This window comes from Acanthochromis polyacanthus, chromosome 15 (assembly GCF_021347895.1).
Source record: "Acanthochromis polyacanthus isolate Apoly-LR-REF ecotype Palm Island chromosome 15, KAUST_Apoly_ChrSc, whole genome shotgun sequence".
Lineage (NCBI taxonomy): Eukaryota > Metazoa > Chordata > Actinopteri > Pomacentridae > Acanthochromis > Acanthochromis polyacanthus.
In genome coordinates, this window is record NC_067127.1 from 9634325 (window position 1) to 9661271 (window position 26947).

Sequence of the window (26947 nt, forward strand, 5' to 3'; positions counted from 1 at the left end):
ACATCTACTCTTGCGTGCCTTGAAGCAGCCTTGAAGCACTTGGAGCAGAGTGGCCGGACGCTCTGCTCTGTTGCTGCCACATGCGGCATAAAGGCTTAATCAGGTCTCCTGTGTGGAAGTACAGCGGTGCTTTCTGAGAGAATTCCCTCTGCAAGGACCGACTGGGAACCTTGGCGGTGACAGAGAAGCCTGCAGGCCTGTCAGCTCGTCTCGATGCGGCACAAATCAGCACTCAGATCCGGAGAACTTCCACTGTGGCGCTGACACGCACTCATACACTGGCTGACACGAATCTCAAGCATCACTTCTACCATCCACTCAGTCCTTCAACATTATACTCGACATGTGGCGTGTGCGTGTAAGAGTTTCACCATGAACACGGACTGAATCTTTCTAGCCATTAAATCGGATGTTGTGCGGCACACAACCATCTAAAGATAAATCCAAGATATGTAGGAGATGTCTTAGCATGAAGCCAGCAGTGGAGATGAAGTGTTCAAGGCTACAGAAAGTTTATTTGGCACAAAATGTTTTAGCAACAGTATGCATCCATTTGTTAGGATTTTCTGTGTTCCATCAAAATGTAATATTGAAATGTAGCCAAGCATTTTCAAAATTATGTCCTAGAAGTCTAGAAACACTTTACCTTAATGGGAGCAGGCAACAGCAACAAACCACTGTTAATTTCTAGCATCACCTTTAAAATGCACAACATAGAAACACCAGACAAAGAGAGTTTTCAGGAATCAATTCCAAGCCCAAATTCCTTGGACAGATATTATCAACTCAAGATGGTGACTGATATTTTATGTGCCACCAAAATGCAAGGAGAGAGCTTTTAATAATTGATGGCGCTGGAGCAGGGAGATAACCGCTCTCCTCCTGTTATCAATCATTAATGGAGTTTCCATCAAAAACACTTCAACCCCTCAAGTATCAAATCTCTCTTGAAGGTGGAGGACCCACATTCAAACATCCCACTTAATCAAAGGGTGCACAATGTGCTCTCCCTTTCTCTCATTTTCGCTCGCGCAAATTAGGATAATAACGACACAAATTGCAAAATTGTTCACAGCGTAAGTGCAAAAGTAGGCATTTTAGCAGAGGTCTTCCTGTGAGTGATGAGGGTTAATGGGAAAATTCTAAATGTTTAAATCACGGGAGGGAAACGGCTTGCCAACCAGTGTTTTTTCACTTTCTTTCTCTCCTTGCTATGTATATGCAGAACCGCTAAAAGCTCAATCTATCTATCTGGCTGGCTCTGTGAAGCTGCGAGGCCTGTCTGGTCAAAGTCATACGGGACACGATGTGCATCAGCGACACTCACAAAGAAGCGTAACACTGCTGCTAACCTTTTAAACAACCACAAGGTTACACACAGCCATAAAGACACACACACACACACATACACACACCTCAGAGTCAGCTAGAGTTTACTGCTTTGGACTGACTTTAAGGGATCAGCCAAGATCCTCCTATCTCAAAGTACACCACCCAGGCAGGGCTGCATGTGTAGAACGCTGTACTGTATATCCTTGCAGCATCTTTTTCTAACATTCCCACAACCTCAGATGTCACATACGCATCATACACGTTCTACACTACATAAGCACTGCGGCTAAGCGATAGCAGAAATGATAGAGCATCCCTAATTACCCATCAAGATGGTTTTGACAGTGTTCTGTGTGCCAGTGATCAGTGTCATGGCGCAGCGCCAGCAGCGGCTCGGTTCTGTTTGATTTGTAGCTGCAGCTGAGTAGCGGGTGGTACGCCATGAGAGCTGCAGTGCCACACACTTCCTCTCTCTCTCCCCCCCCTTCTCCTTCTGCCACCCTCCATCCCCGCTCACCCCCTCCCATACTGTCCTGTTTCACTGGCCCGACCTTGCCTCTCATCAGTAGAAAACAGCTTTTCAAGGCTGCTGCATAACAGAAACGCAGAAAGGACACTGAGAGGATTCAGTTGGAGAGCTTGAAAAGTTCAGGTGCAGAAAGTGAGCAGGATGCAGCTGGACTGAGGACACGCTGCTCTGCTTCTAACTGAAGGTGAAGTGTGCGATTCTGGAGTAGAATCACTGATGGTTAGTTAGTTGGTATATTTAGATAGTTAGGATGTGATAGATTTACTGCGCCTCACCTCCCTCACCCTCTTCCTGTACACCAACTCAAATGTGCACAGGAAACGCTGGATTAGTTTTTATTTCTAGCGCAAGGACTGTGCACAAACACTTTTTTCAGCGTACACACAGAAGGAACAGGTAGAAGATTAGTGAGGGGATGTTTGTTCATTGAACTGGATAAAGACTGCTTTGGATTAGAACCGCATGCTTCACCTTTAAACCTCAGAATCCAAAAACCCATTGGGTGGATAAAAAGACATTTTATCTTAAAAAAGAATCAACAAATTACCATTTATAAGGAGGAAGAATCAATTTACTGATGGCCGCCCTTGAACTCATGTCTGTCATGTTGATTTAATTGAATTTTTTTGTTTGAATTTGTGCAAAATAAATCTCCTTTTTTTTCCTCTTTTTACGGTATACTTTAGTAAAAACTTTTAAAAAATAATTACATTTTTGAGCTCTCTCTACTTCTGGACATGGTTGTACTGTTTCCAATTTTTACAGTAAAAAATGTAAAAAATCAGGGAAATTGAAGTTTGTGCCAAAATGGTGACTGACAATGCCATCCTTAGAATTACTTGGCAAAAATTTTGCTTGTTCTCACTTCTCACATATGATAATTAGCTCTTGTCTGTTTTATATCAATTAAAATGGTTTCTTTCACCTTCAGACAAATCAAGCCACTTGAAAACACTATTTTGGGCACCGAGTAATTTTCATTAGCATTTGAAAAACCAAAAGACAAATTATAAAGAACACATTTGTTTTTGTTTTTATTTTCTACAAAAATTAGAAACAAAAAAACTTTAAATATATAGGTAGAAGATGGACCATCATGTATCATTATGATATCATAATGTTATTGGATACAGTATATTCTGACAGTGCCAACATGACCTATGAAAGACAGATTTATACTGTGTAAGTATACTGTAAGCTTTGGCTACGATACTGTAAGTGAACCCCATTAATGCACGGAGCCAGCCAGTTAATATTTGCTTAGTGAAATGCTATCTGAAATCTGCAGAGTATATAGTTTTTTTAATGTCTTTAAAAGTGTACAGTAGCCGTGAGTTTGTCAGGTCGCATGAGCCGCTCTACTCTCGAACCAGTGCCAGCATTACAAGTGAAGGGCAGGTCTGTACGGCAGACTGGAGTAAGTGTATTAACTTAGCAAATCAACCTCTTTATAATGGCAATAAGTAAACATTTATTTCCAGGCTTACTTTAAAACAGCATTTACATTCAAACCATGGCATGATGGCGTGCTTGGGCTCATGCCAATAAAGTGTCACAGGTCAATTATCTTTCAAAAGATGACAGCGGTGTCTGCCATTTATCTTATCTCAGCCCGATTTCCATCTCAGGGGTTCATACTAAGCAAACAAGATGCTAGGATATTTGTTTTGAAAGAGAACAGGCGCAACAAAAGGGACTAATCTACTTGTCACACATGCTCGCCTTGTACTTTGTGATTCTGCTGACTCACAGGAGATGAGCTGAATCAAAGCAGCTTCAGATTCAGTGACTTGGGAGATTTGGAAAGCTGAGTATTCCTGAGGCTTTGAGTTAATCAAACAGGTCTGCTGCTTTATCTTAAAGGACCATACCTGGAGTTTTTTTGCAGGCCTCTGCCCACATCTCAGATTTTCAGAGTGATTCAGAGATGTTTTGCTCATTCGTGGCTGCCTCCCAGGGTAGAAAACTACAATCTGAGATCAATGTACTGTGGGCAAGGGCAAAAAAATGGTGCTGCTGAACTGACTGTTAAATCTGACAATTTTTTCCTTTTTTTTTAATATTAGTCTAACTGTTTGAAGCGACCAGTGCAGCCAGCCACTTCTAAGTCGACTGAAAATGATGTTGACAGGATAGATTTCAAAGAAACGATCTGTTAGCTGCAAAATAACTCCTTCTTCTTCCAAACAGAAAACTGAATCAAGAAGTGGAAACAAAAGGGCAGTTCAACTTGATTGTCAGATACAAAAAAAGCCACATATTATTGGAAATCATTTCCAAAAGAACATCATGTGTTTTTAGATTGATTTCCAAACTTCTGGCTTCAGTGAAATACAACTTGAAAATCTGTCGAGAATGTTAAAGCAGACTCATCTCAGTCTGCGCTGACACGGAAATTGCAATCAGGAACCACTGTCAAAACTCTCCATACAGCCAAAAGCACTGCTTTGACAAGCTGCGTTGTCAGAAAATCAAATGAGAATGGCGAGTGAGTAAACATGGATGTGAGAAAGGAGCATGTGTGTTTAGTCGCCTCTTTCTTTATACAGGTTGCTCTGAAATCTCTTGACGCAGCATCTTCAAACACACCGGCAGGAGGAGCTTTTAAATCTGCCGTCGACGGCATCACTACATTCAGAAAACATAACTTAAGGGCAACTAAATGCTCCGTGCACTGTGATGGATTAGCTGTCAAATCAAGTCTCCGCAAGTTAAACTTCATAATTTAGTGGAATGAATAGAAACAAATGGCAGCCTAGAAGGCAAAAAAAAAACTGAAAAATCGTCAAAATGTATGTACATGTTAAATACGAGGCAAGCAATTTGTACTTAATGAGCTACAACATGCAAAAACAGTGTCGTGGCCCTTTGATAGTCCCTCTATAAAGATTTGACATTTTCCCATAAATGTCTGCAGGAAGCATTTACCAGTCTTGTCACTTGGCATGAACTCACCTGTTTTGAGGAAGAAGCTTCCACTGCAGCACCAATAAATGCCAAAACAGTGAGTGGGATCAATATGCAGCCATTAATCTCTCAAGAAGGTATGTGAAGTATCAAACCTGGCAGACGCTGTGTGTGTCAATCCATACTTACATTCTCTCTAACAAAACCGAGCAGCTGCAATTAACGCCCTTTTATTCATTCTGTCATTGGTTTTGTCATTAATGGCGTTGCCCCAGGCACAAAGATCCAGTCTAACTGTCAAAATCCTCCTTTCAGATCAGCTGCACATCATCGCAGCTGACGAACAACCTGACAAAACCGACATTTCCCCTCCTCTCTCTGCACCTGCGAGTCGAAGGAAGCGCTTCACCAGGAAGATGTGGAGCAGCGCCAGCCCAGTTTGACTAAGTGCCACCCAGTCCAAAGGACAGACGCTCGACATAAAGACAACAAACAACTTAATACCCCGGTGTGTTTGCGGCTGCGTGCAATGTGAATGTTAATGAGGGAGACAGAGGAAACATAGAGACATCCGAAGTTCAAAATACAGAGATAGAGCTTTCAGATTGTCTCCCGCAGTGTCTGGACTGGCGGCTGCTACTCTTCGTGACCCCGATGCTTCGAGCCACAGATCAGATCAGGGACGCTGTGCGACAGATGTCTGCCCTGGCGCTCTGTTCCAGGCATGAGTGCTGCTGGCACACACACCAAAGAAGTGTGTGTGGTGGAGAGGGGAGCAAAAGGGAGTGAGCAGGGCGAGCAGAGAGGAGAAGATGGATGGCACGAAAAAGGAGAGGAGAGAAACCAGAGGGGAAGAAGAAGAAAAACGGAAGAAGGTGAGGTGAGTTGTCATCGGGATTCAGGCGTCACGTCGCGCAGACTTCATCGCTGGGATGAGATCTATTCTGTCATGTTTCTGTCAGTCAGCAACCAGCCTGGTCAGGAGAGTGACGCTACAAGTTTAGACATACCTCGAGCAGCTACTCTCACCCTGACTGACCTCACAAGCACTAAATCACCACCAGGGCTGGTTTTTAAAGTCACTTTAGTACACAGTGAAAAATAAACCGTCTCTGAATGTGCAGCAGATGAAACTAAGAGAGTGTTCACTCAGGCACCGCTACACAAAAGTCAACACATGACCTCTACGCAACGACTCTCTTCCACTCTGAGGAGCAACACGCAAAAAAAAGAAAGATGATGAGAAGAGAGAAGAAGGGAGCTAATTATAGCCTCACAGCAGGATGGCCAGAAACAAACTTGATTATCATCATCGTCAAGAAGGCACAAAGGAAACCTGCTGCCTCCCCCCTTCCACCACAATCCAATAGAGAGGCTTTTAGCCTTCGTAATGATTTAGAAAGTGACAAGTCAAACAGATTTACTGTGACAGCCTGAAAGGGACCAGCACGAACACTATTATTGCTCACATGATCAGACCTCCAAGCCCTTCTCCGATTCCCCTTTCCTCTGCCACCTCCCCTTTCTCAAGCCCCCCCACCCTTCGTTCCAGGGGACAGGGAAGAATGAGGCAGACTCAATAGAGGCAGGCAACAAGCCTATTCAATTCCCCCCTCACTCAACACGAGCCCCCTTCAAACGAGAGGGAAAAGCTCTGCTTTGTGGAAGTTAGTTACTTAAAGCGACAGCCCGCCAGATAAGGATCTGGTCACGGAAAACTTGTGGCACAGAGTAAATGGAGATAGCTTTGTACAATTTTAACACCATTACCCATGGTTTATCAGATTTAATGAGGCATGAATGTGAGGTGAAATTTTCAGCATGCAGGAGTAGCTGACAATATTTCCACAGCGGCCTTCCAGTAGCCATGAAACACAATTAAAAACACTTGTTAATTTGCAAAGGAGAATCATTAAAAATGGAAAACACTGGGGCAATCATTGCAACACTTTTTCCCTAATTATTAGTCTTTGAATAAAGACTGTGCTCTCTGTGCTCCTGTATTTTTCATCCATATTCATCGGAAGGTATCTTTTGTGCCCTGAGTGACAGGATCTACATTTGACTTTCATTTCCGCAGCTCTGAAACATAGAGCACATTTATGTTTGAGTAGCATCGGTCCCTCCAGGCCTGAGACGGTTTGCCTGGTGCAGTCATCTTTTTTTTCCCTCTCTTTTCTGTGGAAGGTGAAAAACACCTTGGCTGTTCTGAGCTTTGAAAACAGAGCTACCCCTAAAACCATCAGAGATGGCGGCAGAGGGATGTGTGCGGAGAATTCTCAAGGAGCAGAGACCCTCAGGCTACGCAGATTTAGTTTCCCCCTTTCTGGCTTCCAAAAACAAAGGAATTCCAGAGAAAATCAGGGCAGGACCTCACCCCAAGCCACCGCTGTAGCTGCTACCCCCAATTCCCTCTCTCCGGCTCTCGCACAGATATTTCACGGCAACTTGTACATACGCACAAACACACGGCACAGTGAAGGTGATTTCATGCAACTGTCAATGAGACACCCCTCCTCTCTTGTTGATGTGACATCCAGGGAGACGTGGTTATAGAGGCAGGACAAGGAGAAGAGGGAAGAAATATGTGAGTGTAAATGTGTAGGCGTAGCTAATGTAGAGTTTGGCTCTAATTCATATTTCAGAGTCATACCAGTCTACTGTTGTTGTTGTTGTTGACCATCGCTTTACCGCTCCTTTCCGACTGCAGCCACATCGTTGAGCAACACCCTGAAGACGTTGCAGGTGAGGCAAACACCACCCCCCACCCCCCCACCCCACCTGAGTCAGACATGAAACGTGTGATGTTCTCACGTGTGTCTTTAACAAAGTCAACACAAGTCATTCAGCTTCCACTCAGCGGCCAAGCAAAGGTTGCAGCCTGGAGAGCAACATGGCTGAAATGTGTAATAACTGTATTAGATGCTGCTAATGTATGTAATATGGTGTAATGGGGGGTTGCTGGATTTGGAACAGACACAGAGGAGCTCAGAATAGCTCCATTACTTCTCCATCCTGGATGTATTACTTGAACATTGACTGAAGAAACGTGAACAAAGAAGCTAATTTAGGATGACTTCAAAAGAAAAGTTGCTAACTTAGTACTTCTTTTACATCATTAGGACACAGAATTTGCTTTACCATCAAGCATCCAGCTACTTAAACCAAAAAGCACGTGTCAAGTCAAAATCTTGACCTGATGTTTGTGCTAAATGAAAGATCAGAGGGTAAACAGCATGATTGTAGCTTATGATGACAGACTCTTGAACGTGTGCGGCAAATGTTACAGTAATCCGTCAAACAGTTGGAGAGACATTTCACCCGAAACCACAAATGTTAACTTCATAAAAAAGTCAGAGGATCACAAAAATCAATAGGATTCATCATCTGGGAACCATTATTGTCTGTACAGAACTTCGTGGCGATACAATTCATAACTGTTGAAATATTTTCAAAGGTTCAGCATAATTCAACAAAGAAATTTAGGAGGGAGCTGGACATATTTATGCGCAGACCATCCCTCTTCTTGTCACTGAGACTTTTAACTGCGTTTTTGGAACTGCGAAAATAAATGGAGCATCAGATCTTTGGATGTGATGAACTTCACTGCCTCTCCCTCACTTAATGCTCCTAAATCATCTTCTAAAATTTGGTAATTTCAAACATATATACTGCAAAGGATGCTAGATAAATCAAGAATCTCCATTAAACATGAGAAAGTGCAAGACGTGACAGTGGGTTTGAGTGTAAAATTATGTAAAACCTCTCTGCTTTTAGCACACTCCACAACCAATATTTGTGAACAGTAACCCAGCATCTTTAAAACACAGGGACCCTTGCTGGTTTGTCAATAATGTTTGCCAGATAATTAAAGAGCCCAGGGAGACAATGATAAACATTGTTTAGAGGCTGATCCCTGGCAAGCGGCAAGCAGTGTATCATTGCTGTCTCCGGAATACACACGATTACCCTGGTCTCATTACTGATATGATAAACGACGGCTTCCACCGCGGCTTCGCTTTGCTGTGAGGACACACAACCGGGGTAGATTAGGAAAAAAGTGGTGAAACACATTGCCCCTGTAATAGACCAGCGATAAACAAGAGAGATGGGTTATCTGCCGCGCGATTGCAGATAATGTTTGTGATATTTGCAAAGTCAGGTCTGCAGCCAGCTACAGCGCTTTAAACCATATATTATAAACTGCTGAGATCACTGTTTAATAATGTGGACTTTCAAATTCAGTTTCTCTGCTTCTTTATTTGTTTCACTCCTCATCTGCCCTCCCCATCCCTCTTCATCCCTCCTCTTCTCTGCAAAGTTAATGCTGCAGCTCGGCCCTGGCCCACCAGCCCGTCTCTTTTTACAGTTGGTGTATCCACACAGAGGTTTAAAATATGCCCCTTTATCTGAGCCGCCCAGGCGGGAAAATGAAAGGGATGTCAGTCCTTAGAACCCTGGGAAAGCGCCTGGCTCAACCGCCAGTGTCAAAAAACGGAGGGGAGGGCACCAAGAGGGCAAACACACTGCACACAGTAATAGACTTTTTTTTCTGTCACTGAGCGATGTCAAAAAGTAGGAAGAAAATAGTCTTAGTAGGGCAGCGAGACTCATGATTATGTGCCAATATGATCTGAAGGGCTCTCCATAACAACCACAACAGGCATCATTAACAGACCAAAAGCAAAACTGGAAAATCGACATCTAGCGAGCAGCCCTCTCCCTGGCTTAAAACCGAATTACCTTTATATTGTTTGCATGTAATATGAGCCTCCGCAAAAGAAAACGAGAGCCTCTGCTCGATATGGACCGCATTTCATGCTCCGTGCTCTTTGCATGTGGAAGCATGAGCTGTATGTGAGAACAGATATTGCATGACTCCCTCAACCCCCTTCATGACTGATATCGCAGGCGAAGGATAAATGCTGTCCCGTTGCATTAGTAAATCCTAGTTAATTTACTTTGTCAGAAAACAAGGAAGTATGTATCCCTGGAGGCCATGTTGGAGACAATTCGACCGCCTTCACAGAATCTCTGCCATCACTCTGCATCTCCCACGCAACCTCCACCAGAAAATCAGCATCAGCGCGCACCGAGAGACAACAGTGCCGACTAGACAAGAGACTGTTTATAGCACAAATGATATTATAAACACAGCATGTGGCGTATTATCTTTAGAAAATGATTCATTATAGCCTATAAGCTAGGAAGATTTGCAACATGCTGCGTAGAGGGTAACTAAAGTGTATCTAAAATTAATTCGCATCATTTGGAATCCTCCTCAAAATGCATTGCCCTTGTTTGAAAGCATAGCAGGTTATCGACTCGACCCAGCAGGCGCAGCTCTTTGCCGGACGGGTTAGTCTAATGCCTGGCATGAACTCAAGCGCAAGGGGGGCAAGCTGCACGAGAGGGAGCCCGAGCCCGGTTCTGAGTGGCTGTCTGGCAAATGAACCCATGTGGGACGCTGTGTAAGGTGTGAAGACCTCTTGGAGGAGGCTGCGGTCTGCGCTGGCTCGCAGGCATGCTTCGGTATCAGGAGAGACAAGGCAAACACGGCAGATCAGCGCTGAAACCGTAAACCCACTGACCCAGCATGAGGAGGGAGAGGGGACTAATTAGTGACTGTACTTACAACTCAAAAGGAGAAGGGGAGAGACGAGGAGAAAGGAGGGAAAAGAGGGGAGGGCGCACACAACACACACACTGAGCACACAGTTGGAGGATGAGGACAATGAGTTTGTTTAGCTTAAACAGGATTTACAAGCCAAACAGACACACGCCAACGCCACTCACTCAGACACATACTATCTCTTTCCCTCTCCATCGCTACCCCTATTTCTACCGACGCATATACAAACGCTGCTGAGTCGGGTTCTGTGAGGATTTCATCAGCAGTAAAAAAGAAAAAGAAGAAGTGAGGGTAATTGCTTGCGATGGTGAGAAGTCTTGAGTGCAGGCGGCAGCGGTGGGTGAATAGATGGATAGAGGGAACATTTTGTTCCTCCTGTGCGGGCTCCGACTCTCATATTGTTCCTGGTGAGGACGGGTGTCATTTATGATTCAAGGGCCCCTGTGTCTCGACGGACGGGAACAGGACATGGCCATTGTGACGTCCCCTGTACTCGTTTCTCAAAGAACATTAAATCAAACATGCATGAGACAGTGACAGGGGTGGGCCGGCAACTTCTCTCTTCACTCTCTCCCTCTTCTGCACTCTGGTTCCCTCTTGTCTCCAAAAAAAAAGCACTTAGAGGACTGTGTCTCCCTGATGTTGGCAGAGCTCAAGGTTGAAGTGACGGCTCTTCAGAAGCAGGAGTTAAGTTGATGTTTTGTCTCTATTAAACAGATATCCGTCGACTGACAGGCAATGCAAAGACACAGCATATTAATTTCAAGGCGAAATAGTGGAGAACTTGACTTAAAAGTTTGCAAGACGTGGAATATGCCACTTGGAGAAGGGTTTCGCAGCACCACCCTGTTCCACACACCTGGGAACAGCTCAGCACAGCTACAGTCTCCTGCCAAACAACACTGCTCATGTCTACTTGAGGTTAACTGCCTTGCTCAAAGACTCAGCATTATTCACAGCGACTCTCCAGCTTTCCTCAGACACCTCAGGAGCTTAAAACCAGCCCTGTTTCAGCCACAAACTTGAACCACAGTGCAAGGTCTGCAGCTTGAAGGACAGCGGTGACAGGCGTGTGGAATTGAGGTTTCGTTATCCCGGCGCCTCACGTTGGTCCACTTTTGGCTTCCTGCACCAAACTGATGTCACCACAGTCAGTCAGCGGGATGAATTACATCTGCCACGAGCTTGATTTTCTCTGTATTAGTTACACTACAATTACCAGGTTTGAACTCGAAGACAGCTTAACTGTAGACTTATGGGTAGAATTACAACAACATTTAGGAAGTAGTTAAAGGTCGGACACGAGGGCACAACCTCAGCTCAAAGCAAACACTTCAGGTTGTAACTCCCTGTAAGCCTTTATTCTCCAAACGAGTCTTTGAAACGCTCTCAGGCAACACAAGTTTTTCCCTTATTAAAAGACTAAAATAGGCACATCGAAAACAAAGGCTCAGTTTAGATGAAGAGTGCTGCCAAGTTTGAACCGCATTTGAGACAGAACGCGAGAAACAGAGAGACGGAAACAAAGGCCGACTTCTGCTCTGGACACAAGTGGGTGGGTTCGGGCTGATGGCGAGACACCAGACTACAAGAATCCATGTCAAGTGCAGGCAGCAAGTATTTCGCAGCACTCCTCAAACAACAGAACAGTTAGACGAAATGCCAGGCTGTCAAAACATTGATTAGCGTTTGCCAGGTTTTAAGCACTTAGCCGGCTGCAGCTGTGAAGATGAGCAGCAAACAGCAGCAAAGACCGTGCAACTCGGTAAATTGCTGAGTAACAAAAAGCTAATTACTCCAACACAAGTAATTAGTTGTTTTCCCCCGTACATACTTCTAATCAGCATTACCTCACCGCTTCGCAGAGGCTCAAAGATGGGGAGGAGGGTGCACTCACTACCTCACTTCGTTCTGCGAATAATCAGCTGGCGAGACTAGAGATTTGTTGCAGGTGTTTCGAAAAAGACGCTTGAATATGTGACGTAACTTGTTGCAGGCTGATCTATTTAAAAACAATGAATGATACTGAAGAGATATAAGTCATAAGAGCCAATTTTGTTAATTTACACAAAGATCCACTATTTTTAAAGTGGCATACTGTTTAATAATAGTGTGTCAGGAAGGGATTAATCTCAGTCTGTCTCTGTTTGGTTTAGGGATTAAACATACAGTTTTCTTCCTCATGTTTAGCTGCAACTTGTAGCGCTGCCAGTGCTTGTGTTGTCTTTCTGCCTCCATTGAAGACTTTTCCCGTCGCATTTCCAGCACGGTCTCCGTCGCACCGTGGCGTAAAGGACCAAACAATCCAGCCTTAGTGCACGAAACTCGCATCTGAGCCCAGCACCGTCTTTAAAAAGCCTTTGAAAACACCCAAATTTGATTTCAAAGTGAGTCTACTGGAGCCTTTAGCCTGTTTAGTGAATCAGACACTCTTCTGTCTTGTCTCGCAGCCTGGCTGGCTGGCTGGCTGGTTGCAGAGAGGCCCCAGGAGGGACAACAGAAGGAAAGAAAACTCACACACACACTCACACACACACACACACACACACACACACACACACACACACACACACACAAACACACACACACACACACACACACACACACTTCCAAGTTTCAAACATTTGCAGATGGCTTTAATTCCTTGCCCTCTTTCTTTCACAATTTATCAGGTAACCCACTCTGAATGACTGTTCCTTTTTCTTCATGCTTTGCTGAGACGACTTAATGCTCCTTTGGTTTGTCAGAAGGAGGAACAGAAAGAAGAGAGAAGGAGAAAAAAAGGCGAACGGCACTAATTAATGTGGTGCGGCTGACAAGTGTTGCTGCTGAAACAATTTCATTACATCACCAATTTAAATTACCGAGGAAGGAGACACTGGAGGGTGCACCCATCCGAAATCTGTTTACACACTTTCCTAGACCGACATACGGGGAGTGGACACAATAACATGAACACCTGCAATCCTATGCAACGGTCTTGCAATGAAGCAGTCTGTAATGTGAAGTTTTAGCAGAGAGCTTTTTGCAGAGTGACTGATCTTCTGCTCACTTCTTATCTCGCTTACATTGTGACAATAAGGGGCACATGTATTAAGACATGGGTTATTACAGACTAGATACTGGGAACACTTTTGGCATCACGCGCCACAACTGTGCAACAATAGTAAAGGATCTGATGATGTGCTCTTATCACGCTCCCTTCAACTTCACTACCTCACTAAAAGGAATAAAGGGTCTTTTTTCACCCCCTCTCAAAGTTCAGCTGTCCTGTAGCAGGGTGCACGGTAATGAAAGAGTGGCAGTCTCCACCTCCTCCTTCTCCTCTTCCTTCTCCTGTCATGAGCCCCCCTCTTCTGCTCTCTGCCCAGGCTGGCCTCACATCCAGACGGGAGGAATTTAACGGGGAGGGTCCGCCAGACTTAAGGCAGGAGGCTGTGCTGAGTCAAGCCACTCATCCATACTCATACTCCTGCAGAAGAGGTTACAAAATGTGGCACTGCTGATCTCTGTCAGATTCAAAGAGCTTTTGTGACAAGGAAACCAGATGCACACAGTGATTTCCACTCAGAGGTGGGTGTGCACTGCAAGGTGAATTAATGGAGAGAGTGGACACTGGCACTTGGCTCATTAAAATATCCATACAAGGCCACAAGTGTACCCAGTTTGCAAGCAAGAGTAGAAGCCAAAGGGACCCCTGAAGGTCCCCATGACCTCACACTCATCTCTGAATGATCCCTGACAAGATCCAGTAAACACAATCAGTGCATTTTAAGGCGGCACATATCACTGGAGCTGCATTACATGTGTTGTTTAGCGGAAGGCAGCGGAGTAACACAGAGACATCCCTGCTAATTGCATTACAACAGGTAACCGATAATAGCCTTGAAGGGAGTCAACAAGCCCAGACACACTGCTGACTGTTAGCTAAGTGACATACATTCTCAGTTTAGCATCAACCGGGCCATCAGCTGATCGACCGAGACGAGACATTCACCCACACACAGACCTGCAACCGCTGAGCACATTCCTGCCTTCACATAATGCATGCACCTTTCTTGAAATAATCCTGCAGACACGCCGACTTGGGCTATTTCGCTCCAGCGCAACTCGTCCATACAAGGTACGGCTCACAGTCTGGATAATACGCCGCGTAAAGGCGCTCCGTTCCGGCTAACGCAGCCGGAATGTGCACCCTTGACACGAGTTCATCAGCGGCTGTTAAAGGTTTTCAGGAGGTCACCCTATTGTTAGCAGGTAGTGTCTGTCCAGCGGGACCCCATCTTGAGCGACCCACACACACATTCAAAGCCCCGCTTTACAATCAAAATATATATAAAAATAACAAGGCGCGAAACTTACTTTGAGCTCGGACCTCAGTGGCTCCGCCGCGTATTGTGTCTCCAAACCGCGTGTTTACGCTGCGCCTCTCGCTCGCTGCCTGCACTTCACAAAGACGACGTGAGAGCTGCGAAGACGGTGTGACTGAGTGACTGAATCAACTACCGTAGAGCACGGCAAGTTGAAGTGTCAGATTACACTGGCTATTCAGTTACCAGAGAGCCGTGATCGTCGGTCGGTGGGAAAATGCGACCTAGATACCTAGATCTCCGCGGAAGGACACCGAGTGTGAAAGTGTAACTACTCGCTAAGAGCCTGCTAACAGCACGTTTCACACTGGAGCGGAGCGCAGCTCTGAGCTCCAGCTATTGTCTGCTTCTGATCAGCACAGCGCTGCTTCAACACCGACTGGAACCAAACCAGCACTTAATAGTTCATTCAACAGTTGCTCAATGGACTCTATTAGCTGCCAGCAAAATATGTTTTATATATACGGTATTAATAGTAGTGTTATTGTTGCTTTATGACAACAACAAATTTCTGCAAATAACTTCATATGAAAATAACTTTCCATTATTATTAGCAGTAGTAGTCATAGTATTGTTGTTGGTATGACAATAACACATTTCTGCAAATAACTTGATATGATTATTATCAGTGGTAGTAGTTGTAGTAGTAGTGTTGTTGTTGTTGTTGTTGTTGTTGTTGTTGTTGTTGTTGTTGTTGCTGTTATGGCAATAATACATTTCTGCAAATAATTTCATACTTGATCACTGTTGTGATTGTTGTTCTTATAGCAATGACAAACTTCTACAAATAACTTAATATTATTATTATTATTAGTAGTAGTAGTAATATTGCTGTTGTTGTTGTTATGACAATAACACATTTCTGCAAACAAATTTCATACTTTATCATTGTTGTTGTGACAATGACAATTTTATGTAAATAACTTCATATTATCATTAGTAGTAGTAGTAGTAGTATTGTTGTTGTTTTTGGTTTTGTTGTTGTTATGACAATAACAAATTTCTGCAAAAAAATCATACTTTATCATTATTGTTGTGACAATGACAATTTTATGTAAATAACTTCATATTATCAATGTTGTTGTGATGAAAATGTAAATAATGTCATAAATTTTGGGGGTTGTTTGTTTATTTGTTTGTATTCTTATGAAAATGCTTTATTTTCTCTGTCAATAAGCTCTCATCAATAAAATATTTCTCCATAATCGATAATACTGTACGGTCTTAGAGTCAGATGAATTTGATATTATTTTTGGGGGTATATACAGCATATATTTATTTTACTCAGGTAAATGCACATTATAAACTACACCACAAGGGTTTTAACCTTAATACTTCAAACTTGTTAGGTGAGTTTGCAATGCCAAGGGCCCTGGTTTGTTTGTTTTAAGTATACTAAATAATTCATATATATATAATGTGTAAATATCAGTGGTATGACTTCATGAAAATAATGATAATCATAACAAAAATCCTGGTAGTACAACAACAAAAGTGAACAAAATAAATAAAGTAAAGCATTGGAAATAATAGTGAAAAAACATAAGACAGTAAAATGCAACACAAAAGTCTATGATAAAAAAATAAATGTGTGTTTATCATATGAAGCTATTGATTGATTGTATTTGTATCAAAATATATTAATTAAAATTGTATTTAATCAACTATAAATAATAATAATAACAACAACAATAATAATAGTAATTATATTACTGTAATCAATAATTAATCATTACAACAGCTTTATTATTATTATTAGTAGTAGTAGTAGTAGTATTGCTATTTCGGTTGTTTTTTTGTTTTTTGTTTGTTTTTTTTTACAGTGGCAGTCCTAAAAAATAAAAAATAAAAGGAGGGTAAAAATAGAAATGTATTCTATCAACCAATACTCAATTATAATGTCAGTTTTTTGTTTGTTTGTTTTTTTCCCACACCACTGCGCGCCGCTCCAGCAGCTTTGGAGGCGGATCAGGGCTCCGTGTTTTGCGGATGGCCGGTCTCCGGTGGAAGCCTCGGAATAACAAAGACGTGTTTGAGAGCAGCGGCAGGCTGGGCTGAGCGGTGACGTCAAGGAACAATGTCTCTCCTCCCGACACGCACTCTCACGCACGACACGCGCGCACGCACGCACGCACGCCAGCACACGAGCTCTCTTCTTCCCTGTCTTCTTCCTATAGTCGGGCTGAACTGCCCGGAGGGAGGGCCGCTCAGCTCGCAGTGCATCAGATAGAATGACTGCATATGACTGCACTCCTCATGCTGTGGCTGCACACAGGGGTTTCTTCAGTGTGGTTTTTACTCCTTTTTTGGAGGGAGAATGACAAGAATGTGCAATGGGGTGGCAGATCAGTTGCTGCAAATACACTATCATAGCCACAAAAAAAGCAGCAAGAACTAAGCCTGTAAGTGTACTTTACAAACACCTTATTTACTAAATTCAGATACAAGATTGTCAATACAGGTGATAAAGGTGATGAGATTAGGTCTGCTGAGAGGTAATTCACACTGTCATCAGTCCAGGGGTCAAATTTCTGTCAGCAGCTCCCAGGCCCAGGTGACCCTCTTCTTCAGAGGAAGGAAGGAAGGGAGGAAGGAAGGGGCCATCCTTTTAGGTTCCTGCCTGCAGGGTTCCTGACACTGATGCAGTGAGGGCCTGAGCAGGGGGATCAGCAGCGAGGGGTTGGGGGGCGAGTGTCTGCATCACAGTGTGTCTCAAGGACACCCCAGCCCTCGGGTCGAAGCGGCTATCCACACTGATGGGGACAAATGTGGTCAGTGACATCACCGGCTCTGGCAGTCAGTCATTTTTATTTCGGGGGGCCTGTTTCTTAGATGGAGATTGGATGAGCAGTCAATGTCACAGCGCTGTAGCTGTGAGCTCATGATCTGATTTTTTTTTCTCCTCTCGTCTGGAAGTGGTTTGATGAGATGACCCGCGTCTTTGTTCTGACGCTGCTTCTCTCATTGATGTTTTTCACCTGTCATGTTGCAACGGCAACATTGATGTTGACACGGAATCACATCAGACAAATCCTATGTATATAAATATATATGCAGTTTTTTTCCCCCCTAAGATCCTCAAGCTGCTTGTTGTCAGACAATTTGAGCCTTTTTCAATTTAACACGAGACAAATATAGGTTTCTTTATTACTGTTTCCCAACAACTTGGGATCAGCATCTGACAGATCTATTGTTGGCTTTTGCCATTTAGCTTTCAGTTCGATAATAATATTATCTGTTCTGGATCATCCATCAAGATTTTGTTTAATACCAACTCAAGGCGACAGGGCCTGTTATGGGTGTCAGGGGGCCTGCAGCTGGTGGGGTCACTCTCCAGTGGCACTCTGCAGTTCAAAGAACGGCCTGTTGTCAGAAGTCTTTGCTTTCATAGCAAGGCGTGCGCCTGAGCCTCTCCAAAATAATACGGCCAGATGGCTGCCAATAAGATGGATGGATTATAGGTGGGGTGACTTCAGCTTGACTTGGCTCTGTGCATAATTTCATACGCGCAGCATTTCAAAGGCTGAGTGAATGCATCAAAGGAGAACAAAGAGAACTCTCAGTGAAGCATGCTCCGACAAGGTTAATACATATTGCATTGTGTTGGAGTGTATCAAATTAACATATGAAAACTGTTTAGGCCTTAAAACATTAGCGACGATCAAGGCCAGACTTGGCTTCCGACTCCGTGTTCAAAGCGAAATGATGTACATTTCTCTTGGCCACCTTTCTGCTGGTGACAAGGCGTCTCTCTGTAGAGGCAGCCGGGGGAGTGATGGATGCTGCTGGGGCTTCATGTAGCTACATGATGGAGGGAGAGCTTCAGTTGTGCTGACATCAGCTCTCCCATTCACACAGAGGTGTGATGGTGGTTTACAGTGCCACCCTGCTGTCGCCACCATCAGGCTCCTGCTGCTGAAAATGCTACAGTGAAATACTGAGAAACAAGTTCTGTCATCAGGAGAACAGAGTGACTGAGTGACGCGTCTTTCACACTGAAATGAGGCCCGAGAGAATAAACAGTGTTTTCCGATGGTGTAAACAGGTTTTAGGAGCACTTCTCCCGATCAGGGCAGCATTGCTGTTTTGGTTACCAAATTATTTCCATATGGTAAGTGAAGTAAAATGAAACTACTGCTGCTGCTGCTAATACAAATAAGTTTACTGCAGTATATGAGCAACAATCTCTCCATAAATTCTACAACAACCTTTTAACATTTTAGTGAATGTAAGTCATTGCTGACCATAGACAGAGAAGAAACTTGATTAAGTTACACTGTCCATATCTTTAGTGCAGTTTCCTAATGCCCATGAATCAGATTATTGGCTCTGTCTGACCACCACAAGCGCCTCTGCACATTAACCATTAAGCAAATATCTAATTTATTTTCATTCATAATCAACTAAACGTTTCACCACTAACCTTGACTTGATGCCACCTATTTGGTATGAATATATAATCAACTATCTGTTCCTTATGGTTAAATCTGGGTTAGACCCTTGTTGAGTAACCTATAAAAACACATTTCTGTTTGTGCGGAAATTATTTAATTGATTGACTGGGTGAATTGAACCAAGGGGAGGTGAAACAAGGGTTAATTTTCAAGTGGAGGAGATGTGGGGCAGTAAATGGATCATCTCCTGTGGAGAAAAGGCAGAAGAGGACTATTTTAAAACAAGACAAGAGAAGTCTGGTTGAGTACACCATTGATTGTTTCTGGCTGTGAGAAGAACAAGGAGCTGAGCGAGAGAAAGGGAGAGGGACAGAAAACAGATGATATGACTGCTGGCTTCTGGAAGCTTGAACAGCCTTTTATAAACGCGCTCTCTCTCAGTTTCTCTCTCTCTCTCTCTCTCTCTCTCTCTCTCTCTCAATCTCCGTTTCTCTTCTGCTTTTTCGCCTTGTATGTAGACTGAGCAGCAGCAGATAAGGCAGACAGCACAGGCCCCATGCTGACTGGTCTGACTGGCTGTGGAGAGCAGAGAGGCAATCAATGAGTGCTCACAATAGAGCGCCAGCATCCAGATAGCTAACAGCTCCCCGAGGCCATGGGAAATAGGTGGAGGAGAGGGGGGATGATACAAGAAGGGGGAAGAAAGGAGAGAAAAGGCAGAGGAAAGTGGGTGACGAGCTTTGACACATGGGTGTCATGAGTTGTTTCCAAACCACTGGCAGAAATAAAAGGAACATATATGAGGCACTAAAGCCTCCGTGGTTGTTTATGTTCACTAAAGCATGTGTAACTCGTGGTTAACATGCAGTTCGGGGACTCTTTGCTGCATCTGAAGCAGGACTCTTAAGTTATGAGATGTGAAGTGAAGAGTGGTGGTCTGATGCTTGAGGTGATGGCTGCAGTGATAGTACTATTTTTAGTTGGCCTCTTCTTCCCCTCATTGTTGCACAGTTTGCGTGTTTGCAGGCATGTGTATGTGTGAGGGCTTTTTTTTTCCTCCCTACATTATTATGCAATGCAGTATCTGACCTTGGAAGAACATGTGCCAGAGGGATAGGGAGAGAGCTGAGTAAATGTGTGACCATTTCAACCTCTGTGTCATCCTTGACTGCACAACTAGCTACCTCACTAGTCACAGAGCAGCTCTCATGAGGACGCAGAACATTATTAATTCAGATAATTCAAGTCCGTAGGTTACCTGCTCTGTATGTTACACTGATGCCAAAGCTTGGTGCAAGGCTAGAATGGAGAAAAAGGGCGATAATATAATCCTTTTTGCTAGTTTAAACTGGAGAAAGTCCCATTCAAAACACCTTCACTGCATGCCATGTAAACCAGCTGTCTTTGCATTGCAGCAAGGATCTCATGACTGGAGTTAAAAAGGAAAACAGGCTGGCAGACAAGCCACCTAAGCTAGTGCCTATTTCTCAGGATGACATTAATATAATAGCGCTGGTGCCCAAAACAAATTTGTATTGATTCGCATAACCTTTTAAGCCAGTCGATTGCTGCACTCTAACTCGGAATGCTTTAGCAAGGCTATGTTTTCAAGCAAGGATTTGTTGCAGTGTTGCATGTTAAATAGCGTCTCTTGTGGTGTCTTTTCTTGTGATGTGTGAGGCGACTTTCTCATTCATATAAAGAGGCACTAAATATGTTTAAAGTAAGCAATTAATCTTCTCTATTAAGTGTCTCTAAGTGCTAAAACGAAGGCAACTAGACTGGAGTCATACGCAGTTATCATAATGATGCATGGGACTCCCCACCAGTCAGCTACAATTTGGTGATTCAGCTTCAGGAAAGTGAGGTAAGTCCAGTTGCCTTCCTTTTAGCACTTGGCAGCACCATGACCTGAATGACTACTTACCTACTTCACAGAATCTTCACAGACTCTGTGAAGTAGGTGTTCTTTTTCTGGCATGGCTATCTTGGTATCTGAACCTCCTCAAAGTTTAAATAGGTTTTTACAGCCATTAATACTTTGTTATGACATATGCTGGGATATGCTTTCATCCTTGCCATGCTGACTCATGCTCTTTTGATTTTCAATGCAGCATTTGTCTCCCAACATACTGGTCATGGTGACTCATCATGAAATCCATGAAGGAGTTCATGAAAAAGCTGAATGGCCAGAGACACTGGGATTATTTGTAATAGTACGACAAATTTATGTCAATTTCCACTTCGGTGCAGTTGCAGATGTCAAGGCAACTGGATGTTTTCAGCAGTTCACAGGGGTTCACCCTTTCATGAACCTTTGCTAAAAACATTTGCAGTGTACATAGAAACAATTCCTGTTTCAAACATGAGATGGTAATAGCCATCACTTAGTTGTTGCGCTTTTCTAAAGTACTACATTCCCTACAGTTGAATATTTGTTGGCTGTGATTTTTTTGTTTAAAAACTGAGCCTTTCTGTCTATCAAAGAAGCGCTTTCTACAATGTGGCTGGCGAGATTTTAAAAACAGATGTTGGCTGAAAGCCATTTCCCCGCTTTCCACATTAAAGACCCTCTGATGCAGTTGAATACACTCAAAAGAAAAGTAAAAAATCCAAATCGTATAAGTTGTAAACAAGCGTATACATTCAAAGTTTGTGTAGTTTGGGTTATATAACACAAAACATATGGCACACATAGTCTAGAAATCATCACAATCATGTTAGAAAGCATTGCAAGTGTATGAAGTTTAGAGCATATGCGATTCAAACTCTTTTTTTCAAATGGAGGCTTTCATGACATGAACACTGCAAGGGACCACTCACAATGCCTATTTTGCATCTAAACAACCGAAATACAGCTTGTAGTCTGCTTAAGACCATTAGTCATCCTAAATCTCTGTGATTGTGTACATTAACAAGGGCTAATCATGTTATACAACCTCCCACTCTCCACTTCTCCAAAGAACTCAGTGACTGAGCTCACAACCTCTCGTGTGTCTCAGGAGGGAGAGTTCAGGATGAAGCTCTGAGCCATGGAGCAGCGAGAGGAGGAGGTATTGAATCTCCTCCAGAAAAAATAAATAACGCCCTTGTCTGCAAGTGACCGGTGCTCACTCCCAGACTTTCATGGCGGCTCGAGTTACTGTGGCCCCTGACAGGAGCAGACAGGTTGTGTCTGAGAGAAATACCTTCCCAGAGATGACATCATTGTGCGGGAGAGCGAGGCACAGAGTGGGCCAGGGATGGCTCCACCATAAAGACGCAATACTCAATCAAAACATAAGATCATGTCCTGATCTTTTCCTCCTAACGCATTCAACTGCATGATGATGTTATCTGTGAGAACATTGTGTCTCCTGTCCGAAGGCTTGGTTGTTTTGCTGATGGATCTGGACCCTTGCGAGACTGTTGTGTGTCCATGAAGGGGAAAGCTTCAATCTTCAATTATTAGTATTCAAGAGGCATGAAAACATGACCTTAATTCCCCAGAGTGGCAACGCTCAGACAGTACAGTTCTCCATTTAATATGTGCACACACACACACGTTCACGCACAGTCTTTCACACAAAGAAATAGTGTGATCTAACAAGCCAGTCTTGAAGATGAGTCTATTGTGTGGGTTGAAATTAGCTCCCACCACCCTGCTCCCAATGAGGGTGGTCTCCCCTGGGCGATGTGGATGACATTAAAGGGATTTGTCCGTGAAGATCTGACTCTATTACTGCAGATAATGCTTGGCTAGACAACCACGGAGATCAGAGAGGAAAGTGTGTTGCTCACAACTTGTAATCATGTATATCTTAGCAATCTAAAATGGACTCTTCTTTTCATCTGCCTCATCTTTACTTGTTTGTGGAGGAGCACAGAGTTGCGGAGGTTAAAATGTTGTTAAAATGAGTTAAAATGTTGTATACACAGCGAGGCGTCTAATGATTGATGGATGCTGGTAAAGGATTTTTAAAAAGCCAAAATATTTAAACCAAAGAAAACGAAGTGATACTACAGAAGACAGCACCACCTGCTGGTTGTGTCTAGTTGGTGGTATGGGCTTGGAGGGTTGAAACAAAGATCACAAAGCGAGATTAGTTGTGGAATAACACCAGACACACATCCATGAAAAATGACTGCTTCACTTATAGGTGCGCTGTGAATGAAAGCGTTCCTGCAGTCACTGAGCCTAAAGGCTGCCACAGTTGTGGCTTCTGATGAAAGAGGGCCTGGTTAAACCCCAGAGAAGGAGTGTGGGCAGTGGCAGCAGGAACCCAAGAAAAATAGACTCCTGTTCAGTCAAACTTTCCTGAACAAGGTTGAAAATGTTGTCTGTTCTACAATGGTCAGTCATGCTGTCCATGCTCTCACCCTGTTGCTGACACCCCTCTGTGATATGACGCAATAAATGTGGTGTTTTAGCTGTGCAAACATCTCAGCGAGAGCGGACTCTGGACCTCGATTACCAGTGAGCCGTAAACCTCCCGGCCTCCACCCACCCGCACGTTGCCACATTCGGGACCTACTGTACACAAACACCAAATGACTCATTTTGGTGTAAGGAAGGAACCACCCAGGTCCCTCTGTGAGCAGTATCAGTATGCCAGTATCTATAGCCTGTAGCACCTGACCCAACACTCACCTCACCGCTGCTCCCTTGTCCTCATATACTAATGCTGTTTGGAATGCGTTGCCAGGCAATGGTCTCCGTAAACACAGCACCTGGCAACCCTGACAGGAAACCTCCGCAGCTCTGTGGAAAATTAGATGCCATTGCTGTGTGCACACCCATTTGTTCAGATAACTGGATATCTGTGTGCATGAGATCTTTCTCTGTCATTGTCTGGGCTTTTGTTTCTACTGTAAAACAGCACTGGTGTGTTGCTTATTTCCAACAATTTTCCAACATTATCTCAGTGTGTTGGATCATGAACTCCCAGCATCAACTCTCATTCCTCCTCGTTATTACAAACGCCCTTTCGCCAATTAACTCCCCCTCTGATTTGCATCACAGACACGACCAAGAATGTGCCATTACTGGACGTCCAAGCTGCTTACTCTGTCCCATCAATTTCCTGTTATTGTTGGCAGTTGAGCTGAAGCCCCAGTATTGATCCCTCACCCTGAGAGAAGATAAGGTGGGGAATCGAGATGGATTCCATATCTATTATCTAATGGAATTCCTCCTCCCAGAAAGGGCTATGGATTTTCTGCCATTGAAGCTGTGAAAATGTGTGTCTATGGTGGGCCTCTGTTGTGTGTGTGTGTGTGTGTGTGTGTGTGTGTGTGTGTGTGTGTGTGTGTGTGTGTGTGTGTTCTTGTACTTGCTACATGGTGAGTACCATTTTCTGCATTTAACTATCAATGTGAGGACATTTTTACAAAGTGAGGACATTTTGGCCGGTCCTCACTTTGAAACAACCATGTTTGAGGGTGAAGACTTGTTTTTAGAGAACAGGTATGAATTGAGGTTTGGTTAGGGTTAGGGTAAGGATTAAGTTTAGGCAATCAGTTGTGATGGTTAAGGTTAGGGTAAGGCTCTAGGAAATGCATTACGCCTATGGATGTCCTCACTAAGATAGAAGTACAAACATGTGTGTGTGTGTGTGTGTGTGTGTGTGTGTGTGTGTGTGTGTGTGTGTGCGCATGAGAGTGTCCTCTCTCCAAGCACAGAATGACGCTTTTGTGGGATAGATTAATGCAGTAAGCAGAATATGGTGGAAAGTGGCACTGAGGCTTTACGGACTGTTGAAGCATTCAGGGAAATGCACTCTCTATGAATGTGTATTGACCTGCTGCTCTTCAAATGGCCCTCTCAGGAAAGTGCAGATACATAGGCTCTCATGTGTGGAGTATTGCATCAAATTGTGACACACAAAGTGCTGCTGCGATGGGAGCTTTCTTTAGACAGCAGATTGTACATCAGAGGGGTACTACTTTCCTAATACTGCATTTTTATAAAGGATTCATAAGCTGTAAATAATGCTTTTACTGATGATAATAAATAATTTGCCTATGCTTTACAGGTTTGTGATAAGCCTTTGACAAGATATGGGTTGCCAGATTGTGAATTGTTAATAAGGTTAGTTCCAAGGTTAGATCAGTTCAGTTGAATGTTTTTGAGTTGATATAAAAATATTGATCTTGCCTGATACAATCTTTGTCTATAGGTGATCTATTAGTGTTTGTCTGACAACTATTTATGCCCAGAAGCTTTTTAAGATTATTTTCTTTAATAGGGATGTTTATTTTATATCACATCAAGTCACTTAAATTTGACTTTAGTAAGGTAATCCAAATTCAAACTTACAATAGTGTATTGGTATCAACACATAAAACATTCTCATTCTTATATTTTTGATTATCATTACTATTATTATTATTATATAATAACGGGATGGCAATTACACTAGGAGTAAGTCAGTGAATGGATAATAATTTTCCCAGCAAGAGAGTTAATCTTACTTCCTCGGTTGCATCAAATGAACAAACCAGGATTCTGGGTTAAATGGTAAAACACAGCACTTGGATGAAATTATCTCAACGTGTGTTCTGCCCCATAGTGACCCTGCAGTGGGGTTAAGGTTGGGTTACTTCTTTAACCCTTTTTGAATATATTATTACTTCAGATCCAGAGTAACATTACTATTCATTTGGAGTCACAATTGCGTCCATCTGCCCTGTGGATAGAAACAGCATTCACAAGAACCAAAGATAGAAACTTGCAAAGAGCAGGGCAGAAGCAAAGCCACTAAAACTCTCCACAGAGACTAGGGAAACTGCAGAGTTGGGGGTTAATTATCTTCATGTAGATTTAATTATTTCACCCACTGTTGGTCTGAAAGTATTGATTATACCCATTTTTGCAAATGGCTCAGAGACATTTTTCAGAAGGTCAGAGGTCAAATGCTCCATTGTTGGGAGGCACTGTATGGATTAAAAGGCTACAACTGCAAAGCAAGTGTCCCGCTGGAGGCGAATAAACGCTAGCCAGAGACTTGGCAACACAAACATTAATCTCAATGCTTGGCTAAAAGCTTATCTATGAGGAACAAGTGAATAATTCATAAAGCATTTGAACAGCAATCACTTTCAATTTCTAAACCTTTTATAAAAAGGTGAGTTATTAAAAAGTGGTGTCTATCAGAGGATGGATCAGGTCTCCAAGAAAATACAAAGAACTTCAACTGCAAAAAGGTTAATATATGACATGATATCTCTACTGTTGCACTTTTGTATCTTCGTTTCTTTCATTTCTCCTACATCTTACATGCTACCTTATCAGAGCATCAGATAAGCTGAGCAGATTGTCTTCTGCCTTAATCACACACAGGCACAAGCTGACCCTGCACAGATAGCAGCTCTGATTTTCATTTTCTAATCTCATATAGACATTAAGAATAGCTTCATCCCTCCTAAACACAGAGTGCACAGGTGAGGTGGGAGTTGCTGGAACCATAATATTTCTGCATCCCACTGTAAGCTGATTAACTTCCAAAGGAAATGGCAAAAGCGTTTGGTCTGCATCAGAAATAACGACGAATCAACAGCCCATCACCGTGATGTCTGTGTTTCTGGTCGCCGTGTGGCCTCAGAAAACACACAGCAATATTACGCAGACGCTTAAATCAATTTGAAGTGCAGCAGAATGCAGGTGTCTATGGCATGTTCTGGGAAGATAAGTCCCTGTGTAACCAAGCTGTGGCACAGCTGCACATATAGTGAATACTGTCATTCTGAGGCGCTGCTGATAAGACAGTGCTGCTGCTTTACAACACACAGGGGAACAGAGCTG

The 26947-nt window shown here is 43.3% G+C and overlaps 1 protein-coding gene across 3 annotated transcripts in view; it reads right to left on the bottom strand.

Moving 5' to 3' along the window:
* Window positions 1–15129, bottom strand: part of zmiz1a (zinc finger, MIZ-type containing 1a) — a 105862-nt gene extending 90733 nt beyond the window's left edge. The window contains exon 1 of one of the 3 annotated variants that reach the window (XM_022212611.2): window positions 14763–15129. The gene's annotated coding sequence lies outside the window, so the exon portion shown is untranslated. The remainder of the gene's footprint in view (window positions 1–14762) is intronic. The other 2 variants (XM_022212595.2, XM_022212604.2) reach the window with 2 other exon arrangements.
* Window positions 15130–26947: the final 11818 nt, after the last annotated feature.